Source organism: Rhinopithecus roxellana, chromosome 22 (assembly GCF_007565055.1).
Source record: "Rhinopithecus roxellana isolate Shanxi Qingling chromosome 22, ASM756505v1, whole genome shotgun sequence".
NCBI classification, from domain to species: Eukaryota; Metazoa; Chordata; class Mammalia; order Primates; family Cercopithecidae; genus Rhinopithecus; species Rhinopithecus roxellana.
Window position 1 is genome coordinate 1398407 of NC_044570.1, and position 12919 is coordinate 1411325.

The 12919-nt window shown below is 42.0% G+C and overlaps 1 pseudogene across 1 annotated transcript; it reads right to left on the reverse strand.

Moving 5' to 3' along the window:
* Nucleotides 1-12059: 12059 nt before the first annotated feature.
* LOC104657873 lies at nucleotides 12060-12504 on the reverse strand (annotated as a pseudogene). The gene has a single exon (XR_747350.2). The product of XR_747350.2 is annotated as a transmembrane protein 258 pseudogene (transcript).
* Nucleotides 12505-12919: the final 415 nt, after the last annotated feature.

The following is a 12919-nucleotide window of genomic DNA, read 5'->3' on the forward strand; positions in this document are numbered from 1 at the left end:
CTTAGAATCCTCTGTGCAAATTCTCTCTTCTTTGTTTCTCTGTTTGCCTGTTGCTCACTGTATGCATGATGTATAATTTTCTTTTCACTGAATTTCATAAAACATTCTTTGGCCTGGGCACAGTGGCTTATGCTTGAGATTATAACACTTTGGGAGCCCGATGCAGGTGGATCACGAGAGATCAGAAGTTTGAGGACAGCCTGGGTAACATGGTGAAATCTCATCTCTACTAAAAATATAAAAATTGTCTGGGCATGGTGGCAGGTGCCTGTAATCTCATTATTTGGGAGGCTGAGGCAGCATAATCATTTGAACCAGGGAGATGGAGGTTGCAGTGAGACAAGATCACACCATTATACTCCAGCCTGGACAAGAGTGAAACTCCATCTTAAACAAACAAACAAACAAAAAACATTCTTTTGGTTAACCCCTCAGAAATTCTGAAAGTGACTTTGATAAAATTTAATGGTATTCATAATATAATTTTACCATTTGAGTAATTACACAGTTTGTGTTTATGTTACTTATTTAGTACATTTTGTTTCAATTAGTGAATGCTATGTAATCAAATTTACACTTAGTTATTGTTCATTTTACTTTATAAAATGGATACAATTGAGTTTATCACATTTTTGGGCCAATTTACGCAAGCAAACATTACAACGTTTAATAAGTCATGAGGTCTTTTTGACATATTCATTAAACAAAGAAAACACTAGCTATGTAATAGAAGCTTCACAATTAGAAATAAATATTCTTTTGGAAATTAGTCTGTAGTCTCAGGTGAAAAATTGAAAATATCTATAGTAAAGATGTGAAATCAATTCTGCATATGAAGAGAATATAATTGTACACATGCTGCAGAACTGACACTCACAATTGAAACAACATGAAAAGGTAAACATTTCAGCAAAAATAACTGAAAAACTTGTAAAATTTTCAGATTTCTGTGTGTGATTTCTATTAAAAAAAGCTCTAATAATATTTCTCACAAAATGTGTTTCTAAATTTAAACATCCTACTGAGGGAGGTAGAGGGCAAATCCATGCTGTCAAACCTGTAATTGCTAACACATGTTAAGAGTATTCACCACAGGTATCAAAACAAAAATTCCCCTAATCCTTTTCATTTATATTAACAAAATGTGGCTTTAGTGTTCCTCCTCTATCTTCTTGCTTAGAGAGTATTATCAAGCCATTTCAATAGATTTGATTATATAAATATATATAATGGGGGGGCGGAGCAAGATGGCAGAATAGGAACAGCTCCAGTCTCCAACTCCCAGCGCGAGTGACACAGAAGACCGGTGACTTCTGCATTTTCAACTGAGGTAATGGGTTCATCTCACTAGGGAGTGTGACCAGCGAGAGCTGAAGCAGGGCAAGGCATCTCCTCACCTGTGAAGTGCAAGGGGGAAGGGAATCCCTTTTCCTAGCCAGGGGAACTGAGACACACAACACCTGGAAAATTGGGTAACTCCCACCCCAATACTGCACTTTAAGCAAACGGGCACACCAGGAGATTATATCCCACACCTGGCCGGGAGGGTCTCATGCCCACGGAGCCTCCCTCATTGCTAGCACAGCAGTCCGTGATCTAACTGCAAGGCGGCAGCGAGGCTGGGGGAGCAGTGCCCGCCATTGCTGAGGCTTAAGTAGGTAAACAAAGCCACTGGGAAGCTCCAACTGGATGGAGCTCACAGCAGCTCAAGGAAACCTGCCTGTCTCTGTAGACTCCACCTCTGGGGACAGGGCATAGCTAAAACAACAACAACAACAACAACAACAACAACAACAACAAAAAGCAGCAGAAACCTCTGCAGATGCAAAGGACTCTGTCTGACAGCTTTGAAGAGAGCAGTGGATCTCCCAACATGGAGGTTGAGATCTGAGAACGGACAGACTGCCTGCTCAAGTGGCTCCCTGACCCCTGAGTAGCCTAACTGGGAGACATACCCCACTAGGGGCAGATTGACACCCCACACCTCACACGGTGGAGTACACCCCTGAGAGGAAGCTTCCAAAGTAAGAATCAGACAGGCACACTCACTGTTCAGCAATATTCTATTTTCTGCAGCCTCTGCTGCTGATACCCAGGTAAACAGGGTCTGGAGGGGACCTCAAGCAATCTCCAACAGACCTACAGCTGAGGGTCCTGACTGTCAGAAGGAAAACTATCAAACAGGAAGGACACCTACACCAAAACCCCATCAGTACATCACCATCATCAAAGACCAGAGGCAGATCAAACCACAAAATGGGGAAAAAGTAGGGCAGAAAAGCTGGAAATTCAAAAAATAAGAGCACATCTCCCCCTGCAAAGGAGCGCAGCTCATCACCAGCAATGGATCAAAGCTGGACGGAGAATGACTTTGAGGAGATGACAGAAGAGGTCTTCAGTCCATCAAACTTCTCAGAGCTAAAGGAGGAATTACGTACACAGTGCAAAGAAACTAAAAATCTTGAAAAAAGAGTGGAAGAATTGATAGCTAGAATAATTAATGCAGAGAAGGTTATAAACGAAATGACAGAGATGAAAACCATGACACGAGAAATACGTGACAAATACACAAGCTTCAGTAACTGCCTCAATCAACTGGAATAAAGAGTATCAGTGATTGAGGATCAAATGAATGAAATGAAGTGAGAAGAGAAACCAAAAGAAAAAAGAAGAAAAAGAAATGAACAAAGCCTGCAAGAAGTATGAGATTATGTAAAAAGACCAAATCTACGTCTGATTGGGGTGCCTGAAAGTGAGGGGGAAAATGGAACCAAGTTGGGAAACACTCTTCAGGATATCATCCAGGAGAACTTCCCCAACCTAGCAGGGCAGGCCAACATTCAAATTCAGGAAATACAGAGAAAGAGAACGCCACAAAGATACTCCTCCAGAAGAGCAACTCCAAGACACATAATTGCCAGATTCACCAAAGTTGAAATGAAGGAAAAAATCTTAAGGGCAGCCAGAGAGAAAGGTCGAGTTACCCACAAAGGGAAGCCCTTCAGACTAACAGCAGATCTCTCGGCAGAAATTCTACAAGCCAGGAGAGAGTGGGGGCCAATATTCAACATTCTTAAAGAAAATAATTTTCAGCCCAGAATTTCATATCCAGCCAAACTAAGTTTCATAAGTGAAGGAGAAATAAAATCCTTTACAGATAAGCAAATTTTTGTCATCACCAGGTCTGCCTTACAAGAGACCCTGAAGGAAGCATTAAACATGGAAAGGAACAGCCGGTACCAGCCACTGCAAAAACATGCCAAAATTGTTTTTTTTTTTTTTTTTTTTTGAGGCGGAGTCTCGCTCTGTCGCCCGGACTGGAGAGCAGTGGCCGGATCTCAGCTCACTGCAAGCTCCGCCTCTCGGGTTTACGCCATTCTCCTGCCTCAGCCTCCCGAGTAGCTGGGACTACAGGAGCCCGTCACCTCGCCCAGCTAGTTTTTTTGTATTTTTAGTAGAGACGGGGTTTCACTGTGTTAGCCAGGATGGTCTCGATCTCCTGACCTTGTGATCCGCCCGTCTCGGCCTCCCAAAGTGCTGGGATTACAGGCTTGAGCCACCGCGCCCGGCCAAAAACATGCCAAAATGTAAAGACCATCGAGGCTAGGAAGAAACTGCATCAACTAACGAGCAAAATAACCAGTTAATATCATAATGGCAGGATCAAGTTCACACATAACAATACTCACCTTAAATGTAAATGGACTAAATGCTCCAATTAAAAGACACAGACTGGCAAACTGGATAAAGAGTCAAGACCCGGCCGGGCGCAGTGGCTCAAGCCTGTAATCCCAGCACTTTGGGAGGCCGAGACAGGCAGATCACGAGGTCAGGAGATCGAGACCATCCTGGCTAACATGGTGAAACCCCATCTCTACTAAAAAATACAAAAAACTAGCCGGGCGAGGTAGTGGGCGCCTGTAGTCCCAGCTACTTGGGAGGCTGAGACATGAGAATGGTGTAAACCCAGGAGGCGGAGCTTGCAGTGAGCTGAGATCTGGCCACTGCAGTCCAGCCTGGGCGACAGAGCGAGACTCCGTCTCAAAAAAAAAAAAGAAAAAAAGAGTCAAGACCCATTGGTCTGCTGTATTCAGGAGACCCATCTTACATGCAGAGACATACATAGGGTCAAAATAAAGGGATGGAGGAAGAGCTACCAAGCAAATGGAGAACAAAAAAAAGTAGGGGTTACAATCCTAGTCTCTGATAAAACAGACTTTAAACCATCAAAGATCAAAAAGAGACAAAGAAGGCCATTACATAATGGTAAAGGGATCAATTCAACAGGAAGAGCTAACTATCCTAAATATATATGCACCCAATACAGGAGCACCCAGATTCATAAAGCAAGTCCTTAGAGACTTACAAAGAGACTTAGACTCCCATACGATAATAATGGGAGCCTTCAACACCCGACTGTCAACATTAGACAGATCAACGAGACAGAAACTTAACAAGGACATACAGGAACTGAACTCATCTCTGCACCAAGCAGACCTGATAGACATCTACAGAACTCTCCACCCCAAATCCACAGAATATACATTCTTCTCAGCACCACATCACACTTATTCCAAAATTGACCACATAATTGGAAGTAAAGCACTCCTCAGCAAATGTACAAGAACAGAAATTATAACAAACTGTATCTCAGACCACAGTGCAATCAAACTAGAACTCAGGACTAAGAAACTCAATCAAAACCGCTCAACTACATGGAAACTGAACAACCTGCTCCTTAGTTTGCTAAGAATGATTGTTTCCAGCTGCATCCATGTCCCTACAAAGGACGCAAACTCATCCTTTTTTATGGCTGCATAGTATTCCATGGTGTATATGTGCCACATTTTCTTAATCCAGTCTGTCACAGATGGACATTTGGGTTGATTCCAAGTCTTTGCTATTGTGAATAGTGCCACAATAAACATACGTGTGCATGTGTCTTTGTAGTAGAATAATTTATAATCCTTTGGGTATATACCCAGTAGTGGGATGGCTGGGTCATATGGTACATCTAGTTCTAGATCCTTGAGGAATTGCCATACTGTTTTCCATAATGGTTGAACTAGTTTACAATCCCACCAACAGTGTAAAAGTGTTCCTATTTCTCCACATCCTCTCGAACACCTGTTGTTTCCTGACTTCTTAATGATTGCCATTCTAACTGGTGTGAGATGGTATCTCATTGTGGTTTTGATTTGCATTTCTCTGATGGCGAGTGACGATGAGCATTTTTTCATGTGTCTGTTGGCTGTATGAATATCTTCTTTTGAGAAATGTCTGTTCATATCCTTTCCCCACTTTTTGATGGGGTTGTTTGTTTTTTTCTCGTATATTTGTTTGAGTTCTTTGTAGATTCTGGATATTAGCCCTTTGTCAGATGAGTAGGTTGCAAAAATTTTCTCCCATTCTGTAGGTTGCCTGTTCACTCTGATGGTAGTTTCTTTTGCTGTGCAAAAGCTCTTTAGTTTAATTAGATCCCATTTGTCAATTTTTGCTTTTGCTGCCGTTGCTTTTGGCGTTTTAGACATGAAGTCCTTGCCCATGCCTATGTCCTGAATGGTACTACCTAGATTTTCTTCTAGGGTTTTTATGGTATTAGGTCTAACATTTAAGTCTCTAATCCATCTTGAATTAATCTTCGTATAAGGGGTAAGGAAAGGATCCAGTTTCAGCTTTCTACTTATGGCTAGCCAATTTTCCCAGCACCATATATTAAATAGGGAATCCTTTCCCCATTTCTTGTTTCTCTCAGGTTTGTCAAAGATCGGATGGCTGTAGATGTGCAGTATTATTTCTGAGGACTCTGTTCTGTTCCATTGGTCTATAGCTCTGTTTTGGTACCAGTACCATGCTGTTTTGGTTACTGTAGCCTTGTAGTATAGTTTGAAGTCAGGTAGTGTGACGCCTCCAGCTTTGTCCTTTTGACTTAGGATTGTCTTGGCAATGCGGGCTCTTTTTTGGTTCCATATGAACTTTAAAGCAGTTTTTTCCAATTCTGTGAAGAAACTCATTGGTAGCTTGATGGGGATGGCATTGAATCTATAAATAACCTTGGGCAGTATGGCCATTTTCACGATATTGATTCTTCCTATCCATGAGCATGGTATGTTCTTCCATTTGTTTGTGTCCTCTTTTATTTCACTGAGCAGTGGTTTGTAGTTCTCCTTGAAGAGGTCCTTTACATCCCTTGTAAGCTGGATTCCTAGGTATTTGATTCTCTTTGAAGCAATTGTGAATGGAAGTTCATTCCTGATTTGGCTCTCTGCTTGTCTGTTACTGGTGTATAAGAATGCTTGCGATTTTTGCACATTAATTTTGTATCCTGAGACTTTGCTGAAGTTGCTTATCAGCTTAAGGAGATTTTGGGCTGAGACGATGGGGTTTTCTAAATATACAATCATGTCATCTGCAAACAGGGACAATTTGACTTCTTCTTTTCCTAACTGGATACCCTTGATTTCTTTCTCTTGCCTGATTGCCCTAGCCAGAACTTCCAACACTATGTTGAATAGGAGTGGTGAGAGAGGGCATCCCTGTCTTGTGCCAGTTTTCAAAGGGAATTTTTCCAGTTTTTGCCCATTCAGTATGATATTAGCTGTGGGTTTATCATAAATGGCTCTTATTATTTTGAGATACGTTCCATCAATGCCGAATTTATTGAGCGTTTTTAGCATGAAGGGCTGTTGAATTTTGTCAAAAGCCTTTTCTGCATCTATTGAGACAATCATGTGGTTCTTGTCTTTGGTTCTGTTTATATGCTGGATTACGTTTATTGATTTGCGAATGTTGAACCAGCCTTGCATCCCAGGGATGAAGCCCACTTGATCATGGTGGATAAGCTTTTTGATGTGCTGCTGAATCCGGTTTGCCAGTATTTTATTGAGAATTTTTGCATGGATGTTCATCAGGGATATTGGTCTAAAATTCTCTTTTTTTGTTGTGTCTCTGCCAGGCTTTGGTATCAGGATGATGTTGGCCTCATAAAATGAGTTAGGGAGGATTACCTCTTTTTCTATTGATTGGAATAGTTTCAGAAGGAATGGTACCAGCTCCTCCTTGTACCTCTGGTAGAATTCAGCTGTGAATCCATCTGGTCCTGGACTTTTTTTGGTGGGTAGGCTATTAATTGTTGCCTCAATTTCAGAGCCTGCTATTGGTCTATTCAGGGATTCAACTTCTTCCTGGTTTAGCCTTGGGAGAGTGTAAGTGTCCAGGAAATTATCCATTTCTTCTAGATTTTCTAGTCGATTTGCGTAGAGGCGTTTATAGTATTCTCTGATGGTAGTTTGTATTTCTGTGGGGTCAGTGGTGATATCCCCTTTATCATTTTTTATTGCATCTATTTGATTCCTCTCTCTTTTCTTCTTTATTAGCCTTGCTAGCGGTCTGTCAATTTTGTTGATCTTTTCAAAAAACCAACTCCTGGATTCATTGATTTTTTGGAGGGTTTTTTGTGTCTCTATCTCCTTCAGTTTGGCTCTGATCTTAGTTATTTCTTGCCTCCTGCTAGCTTTTGAATGTGTTTGCTCTTGCCTCTCTAGTTCTTTTAATTGTGATGTTAGAGTGTCAATTTTAGATCTTTCCTGCTTTCTCTTGTGGGCATTTAGTGCTATAAATTTCCCTCTACACACTGCTTTAAATGTGTCCCAGAGATTCTGGTATGTTGTATCTTTGTTCTCATTGGTTTCAAAGAACATCTTTATTTCCGCTTTCATTTCGTTATGTACCCAGTAGTCATTCAGGAGCAGGTTGTTCAGTTTCCATGTAGTTGAGCGGTTTTGATTGAGTTTCTTAGTCCTGAGTTCTAGTTTGATTGCACTGTGGTCTGAGAGACAGTTTGTTATAATTTCTGTTCTTTTACATTTGCTGAGGAGTGCTTTACTTCCAATTATGTGGTCAATTTTGGAATAAGTGCGATGTGGTGCTGAGAAGAATGTATATTCTGTTGATTTGGGGTGGAGAGTTCTATAGATGTCTATTAGGTCCGCTTGGTGCAGAGATGAGTTCAATTCCTGGATATCCTTGTTAACTTTCTGTCTCGTTGATCTGTCTAATGTTGACAGCGGCGTGTTGAAGTCTCCCATTATTATTGTATGGGAGTCTAAGTCTCTTTGTAAGTCCCTAAGGACTTGCTTTATGAATCTGGGTGCTCCTGTATTGGGTGCATATATATTTAGGAGAGTTAGCTCTTCCTGTTGAATTGATCCCTTTACCATTATGTAATGGCCTTCTTTGTCTCTTTTGATCTTTGATGGTTTAAAGTCTGTTTTATCAGAGACAAGGATTGCAACCCCTGCTTTTTTTTGTTCTCCATTTGCTTGGTAGATCTTCCTCCATCCCTTTATTTTGAGCCTATGTATGTCTCTGCATGTGAGATGGGTCTCCTGAATACAGCAGACTGTTGGGTCTTGACTCTTTATCCAGTTTGCCAGTCTGTGTCTTTTAATTGGAGCATTTAGTCCATTAACATTTAAGATTAATATTGTTATGTGTGAACTTGATCCTGCCATTAGATATTAACTGGTTATTTTGCTCGTTAGTTGATGCAGTTTCTTCCTAGCCTCGATGGTCTTTACATTTTGGCATGTTTTTGCGATGGCTGGTACCGGTTGTTCCTTTCCATGTTTAGGGCTTCCTTCGGGGTCTCTTGTAAGGCAGGCCTGGTGGTGACAAAATCTCTAAGCATTTGCTTATCTGTAAAGGATTTTATTTCTCCTTCACTTCTGAAACTTAGTTTGGCTGGATATGAAATTCTGGGTTTAAAATTCTTTTCTTTAAGAATGTTGAATATTGGCCCCCACTCTCTTCTGGCTTGTAGAGTTTCTGCCGAGAGATCTGCTGTTAGTCTGATGGGCTTCCCTTTGTGGGTAACCCGACCTTTCTCTCTGGCTGCCCTTAGGATTTTTTCCTTCATTTCAACTTTGGTGAATCTGGCAATTATGTGTCTTGGAGTTGCTCTTCTGGAGGAGTATCTTTGTGGCGTTCTCTGTATTTCCTGAATTTGAATGTTGGCCTGCCCTACTAGGTTGGGGAAGTTCTCCTGGATGATTTCCTGAAGAGTGTTTTCCAACTTGGTTCCATTTTCCCCCTCACTTTCAGGCACCCCAATCAGGCGTAGATTTGGTCTTTTTACGTAATCCCATACTTCTTGCAGGCTTTGCTCATTTCTTTTTCTTCTTTTTTCTTTTGGTTTCTCTTCTCGCTTCATTTCATTCATTTGATCTTCAATCGCTGATACTCTTTCTTCCAGTTGATCGAGTCGGTTACTGAAGCTTGTGCATTTGTCACGTATTTCTCGTGTCATGGTTTTCATCTCTGTCATTTCGTTTATGATCTTCTCTGCATTAATTAGTCTAGCTGTCAATTCTTCCACTCTTTTTTCAAGATTTTTAGTTTCTTTGCGCTGGGTACGTAATTCCTCCTTTAGCTCTGTTAAGTTTGATAGACTGAAGCCTTCTTCTCTCCTCTCGTCCAAGTCATTCTCTGACCAGCTTTGATCCGTTGCTGGCGATGGGCTGCGCTCCTTTGCAGGGGGAGATGCGCTCTTATTTTTTGAATTTCCAGCTTTTCTTCCCTGCTTCTTCCCCATCTTTGTGGTTTTATCTGTCTCTGGTCTTTGATGGTGGTGACGTACTGATGCGGTTTTGGTATAGGTGTCCTTCCTGTTTGATAGTTTTCCTTCTGACAGTCAAAAGGACTGTCTGTTGGTCTGTTGGAGATTGCTTGAGGTCCACTCCAGACCCTGTTTGCCTGGGTATCAGCAGCAGAGGTTGCCGAAGATAGAATATTGCTGAACAGCGAGTGTACCTGTCTGATTCTTCCTTTGGAAGTTTCCTCTCAGGGGTGTACTCCACCCTGTGAGGTGTGGGGTGTCAGACTGCCCCTAGTGGGGGATTTCTCCCAGCTAGGCTACTCAGGGGTCAGGGACACACCTGAGCAGGCAGTCTGTCCGTTCTCAGATCTCAACCTCCGCGTTGGGAGATCCACGGCTCTCCCCAAAGCTGTCAGACAGAGTCGTTCGCGTCTGCACCGGCTCCTGCTACTTCCCCTGTTGGTCTTCAGCTGTGCGCTGTCCCCAGAGGTGGAGACTACAGAGACAGGCAGGCTTCCTTGAGCTGCTGTGAGCTCCACCCAGTTCGAGCTTCCCAGCGGCTTTGTTTACCTACTTAAGCCTCAGCAATCGCGGGCGCCCCTCCCCCAGCCTCGCTGCTGCCTTGCGGATAGATCGCGGCAGACTGCTGTGTTAGCAGTGAGGGAGGCTTCGTGGGCGTGGGACCCTCCCGGCCAGGTGTGGGATATATTCTGGTGTGCCTGTATGCTTACAGCGCAGTATTGGGGTGGGAGTTACCCGATTTTCCAGGTGTTGTGTGTCTCAGTTCCCCTGGCTAGGAAAACGGATCCCCTTCCCCCTTGCGCTTCCAGGTGAGGCGATGCCTCGCCCTGCTTCAGCTCTGGCTGGTCAGGCTGCAGCAGCTGACCAGCACCGATTGTCCGGCACTCCCTAGTGAGATGACCCCAGTACCTCAGTTGAAAATGCAGAAATCACCGGTCTTCTGTGTCGCTTGCGCTGGGAGTTGGAGACTGGAGCTGTTCCTATTCCGCCATCTTGCTCCGCTCTCCAATTTTAAAAAATAATATACATGATAGGTTTGTTCTGTATATTTTTAATGATTATTTCACCAGAGCTGTTTGGCCTTATTTCTATACTGAAGCAGATTCTGAACATCATAAAATCTGCTCATTATCAGATCCTGAAAGATAAAAAGCAAGTAAATAAATTTGTTTCAGTTTTTGTTGAAAATTTAGACAGTAAATGTAATCTCATTTCTATAATTTTCAAGTTTTACAGCCAAAAACCAGAATAAAATTTTTTTCTAAATTTTTGACAACTATAAAAACATGTTTATAATATCACTTTTGTAGATACTATGAATATCAGTTGTGAACAGTATTGACTTCTAAGATAAAATATTTGAGAATTATATTATACAAAATGTCCAATAAAATGTTTTTAAGTTGTCTATTTAAGAAAATATGTTGATTTTAAATTTCATACCTAGATAAAATTATTTTAAGTTTGAGGATATGATGTAAAATAATTCATTGAAGTAATATAAATTAAGTATACCAGACTTATTTACTTACATAAGAAATCTAATAACATCTTAAATAAATTGCTGTCATTTGTTAGTATTTGTGTAGCTTATTTTTTTATTAAGATTCTGCCTCTAAAACAGATAACAATTTAAACAAAGAAGAAAACATAAATTCAGTGATTAACATGAAAATAAATTCAAAAAATTAAATGTTTGTATGATGACCTAATTAAAATAATAAAAAAGATAAAAATCTTAATATTTGTTTTACAGATTATTGGACAAAGATAGCCCTAAGATAGTAATGTGCAGAAAATACTCTTAATTATATTTTTGAGACTTTGTTACTGACTTTGGCACTTAGGGAAACTCCAGCACAACTCCAGGATTCCCTAGGCATTTTCTCCAGAAGAATATCCAATGGAAATGAAGCAGAAGGCCAGGTCCACAAAGATAAATGGATGCTGACCTCTTAGAGTCCAGTGACTACAAATTGCAGAATGAGTAGGCCCTTCTTGGAGGTACAGGAATGGGCTATGGCCTAGAACTCCACTGAACCCTCCTGCCTGCAGGGGCTTCTCAGGGTCCTGGGAGAGACCAGCCTAGGTGCTATGTCTTGTCCCTGGCCCTTGAGTCCTGCCCCACCTGCTAGCTTTTTCCTCAAAGAAATTAGGATGGCAACCCCCCTTGCAGCCCCACTAGAAGAATAAGAGCAAGAGTGTCAAGACCCACACCCATCTTGGCATATTTAGTGACTTGTTGATTAACTAGTCAATAACTTAAAGCAGAATCTGCTGCTGTGAACCCTGAGATCAGATTCTAGGAGAAAACCTGGGGGGGCACCTGCCTGAAGATATTCCCTGAGGAAAACCCTCTCAGGGAACTGGACTTAACCCAGAGATCCCCAGCTTTCTGAATTACAGGTTTTACCTGGAGTGCAGTGGCCTGGTAAAATTGGGGTCAGCAACTAACCACGGAGAGGCTTTCACTGCATATATATATATATATAGCCATACATCTGCCTTTATTATAAGCAGCAGGCGGGACACTTCCAGCAACCGTAAAAAAAAGTAATTTACAAAAGCAGGGGTTCAGTGAAGCCATCTGGTTGTTACCCTTGGGCGCTGACAGGTAGATGCCAACCCAGAGCAGCAGGAAAAGGACTCCAAAGCCCATGAAGAGTGAGGCCACCAAAGAAATGAGGAGCTCTTTATAGATATCACGAGTGTACTTGGTAGAGGTGATCTCGTAAACAAAGAACCAGGCGGTGAAGAACATGCTAATGGCCAAAAGCACCACGGTCAGATGGGGGAAGACAGCCGGGTTCACTGGGCTGGTGTATCTGCTCATGGCCTGGAGCTCCATTTTGCCCCGCACAGGCTAATCCGCCGCTCCGCCACCGGAAGCCCACTGCCAATATTTTTTTACAAGCAAATTGAATGCCTAAAGCCACAAACCAGGAAGCGCAAAGGCACTGGGCGAGGGATGGACAGTTTGGTTCTTTTTCTGATGAGGCGGTGCGTGGTAGGTGGCGTTATTTCGGTTTGATTTCTTTCTTTGTTTCTTTCTTTTGATTATGTCTAGCTTTCGTTTTATTCTTTTTTATCTCTTTCTTTCTCTATTTTTCTCTTCTTTCTCTCCCGTTTTCTCTCTCTTCTCTCTCTTCTCTCTCTCTCTCTCTCTCCTTCTCCCTCCCTCCCTCCCTCCCTCCCTCCCTCCTCTCTCTCTCTCTCTCTCTCTCTCTTTCTTTCTTTTTTTTTTTTTTTTTTTGAGGCGGAGTCTCGCTCTGTCGCCTGACTGAGTGCAGTGGCAGAATTCAG